Source organism: Cyprinodon variegatus, unplaced genomic scaffold, assembly GCF_000732505.1.
Source record: "Cyprinodon variegatus isolate N-32 unplaced genomic scaffold, C_variegatus-1.0 Scaffold1780, whole genome shotgun sequence".
NCBI classification, from domain to species: domain Eukaryota; kingdom Metazoa; phylum Chordata; class Actinopteri; order Cyprinodontiformes; family Cyprinodontidae; genus Cyprinodon; species Cyprinodon variegatus.
In genome coordinates, this window is record NW_015152233.1 from 67,988 (window position 1) to 70,486 (window position 2,499).

Below are 2,499 nucleotides of genomic sequence, written 5' to 3' on the forward strand. Positions count from 1 at the left end.
ACAGAACACCGGAACGTTCCTCGCAAAGCATTACGGGATTTTCGGTCACAGCAGCCCAATGTCGCTACGGAGGAGGAGGAGTTACTTGACGAACGGGGAACAAAAAGTAGTGATCAGCTGTCCGAACGGTAAGTTAACTGAGTTCAGTATAAAGTCCACTATAAACTCCCCGCTCTATATAGTGATTCAGGGATTTAGGGGTTAGGGTGGACATTCAGGCACAGTAAGCTTGTACGAGCTTTGACAGCAGTAACTTTTATACTCAGCATGCATGGGGAGAAATGGGCTTGTGCATGCTCTCGCATGCGTTTAATAGACGTTCCCTCTTGGAAGCGAAGACGGTTGTGTATGTGCATATTTTTTTAAAGCGGGGGTCGCAGGTCTTTTCAACAACTCGCGAAAATCTTCCACATTACCTTTAAGATATAACTCCACACATTACCTAGCCTACCCAAAACCTCAGCATTGCTAAGGTAGGGCATAAAACGAAGGACATTCTTGTTTATGTTCTCAATTATCATCATCTCTGAATTTCCCATTAGCCCATTTAATATTTTCTTGTGTTTTAACTAATGATTAAGATATATGTTTGGTTGTCAATATCATACCACTTTTAGTGGCAAGATGCTATGTAACTGATTTTAAAATTTAAAAGTTAAAGTTGAAATTTAAACTATTTGCATTTTATTTCCACATTATTTGCATAATAATTCCCATTAGGTTTTAGGCCTTAGTACTTGACACTGGACTTCTGGCATTTCCTTCTTCCCAGTCTTCCTCCAGACTCTGGCACCTTGATTTCCAAGTGACGTGATTCTCTGTAGACCAGATCAGGCGCCTCTGCCACAGTTTCTGGTTCAAAAGTGGCTTGACCTGGGGAATGCGGCACCTGTAGCCCATTTCCTGCACATGCCTGTGCACGGTGGCTCAGGATGTTTCTACTCCAGACTCAGTCCACTACCTCCGCAGGTCCCCCAAGGTCTGGAACCTGCCCTTCTCCACAATCTTCCTCAGGGTTCGGTCACCTATTCTCATAGTGCAGCATTTTCTGCAACAGTTTTTCCTTCCCACAGACTTCCCACTGAGGTGCCTTGATACAGCACTCTGGGAACAGCCTATTCGTTCAGAAATATCTTTCTGTGTCATACCCTCTTGCTTGACGGTGTCAATGCTGGCCTTCTGGACAGTCGTCAGGTCTTCAGTCTTACCCATGATTGGGGTTTTGAGTGATTAACCAGGCTGGGAGTTTTTGCAGGTGTTTAGAGTTAATTTTTTTGATTCAGATGATTAGGTGCATAACTCGTTTAGAGACCTTTTTTACGAGATGCTAATTTTGTGAGATAGGAATTTTGGGTTTTCATGAGCTGTATGCCAAAATCATCCGTATTAAGAAAAAAAAAAAAGAAAAAAAAAAAAGACCCGAAATACTTCAGTTAGTGTGCCATGAATCTAAAATATATGAATTTTTAAGTTTTATCATTACATTATGGAACTTTATCACAATATGATAATATTTTGAGAAGGACCTGTATATGTCAGAATTTATGTCAGAATATGTCACAATATTTAATATTTTTTGCCTGAATAGTTTGATTCTGGCATTTTTGATTTTGCGAAACCCTGTAATTAACATCCACTGCATCGGAAGACGTGCAAGTGCAAAAATCTATTATTGGTCAAGGCCAATAAAAGATAGATCGGCTCATTTTTAATTGAGTTTATGAGGTTATTTTCTTTTTATGAAAGTTCATAACTTCGTTTTTGGTTTCTTCATCATCTGGAAATTATAATAAAACCTATTTGATTACCTGAAATATTAAGTTTAACAAAAGAAGCAAAAACAAAACATCTGTCAGAGTAAAATGGTTTTTTACTTCACTATAGACAGTGAGTAATTAATAAAGGAGCACCTCTCATAAATAAACATCTTTACAAAAAAAATAGAAAAAGATCAAACAATGAATTGAAATAAAAAAACAAAAACTAAAAGATTTAGAGAGAACATACATAATACAAATATTTCATATAAAACTATCAAGCTATAGCAGAAAACATCCTTAACTTCCTTTTAAATGAATCAATAAAACATAAAGACAGAGGAGGCATATCCCACAGTGTGACTGCAAACCTTACATGCAAGCTGAATTTTCATGGTGTTTGTGGTTCACAAACACACAATTACACATCTTGTACTGCAGCTGAAATCATTTGAATCCAAGCCAAAAGGGGTTGGCCAATCACGTTGCAGTATTATGGTTTAAGGCGGGACATATTAGCTGTCACAAAAGCCAGAGGTCGTGAGCTCACAGCCATCGGGTGGCAATGCACTTAACGTTCCCACATTAAACAGAATGAGGAGAAGATCTAGACATAGCTGTTGATATTTCTGTTTTAACAGAATCCAAAATTTCATCTTTCAGAGAGGAACAACAAGAGCGTAAAAGCGTAAGTTCTTGTAGTTTCTCATGGGGTCTCCTGCTATTTTATTTGTTAAGGTTT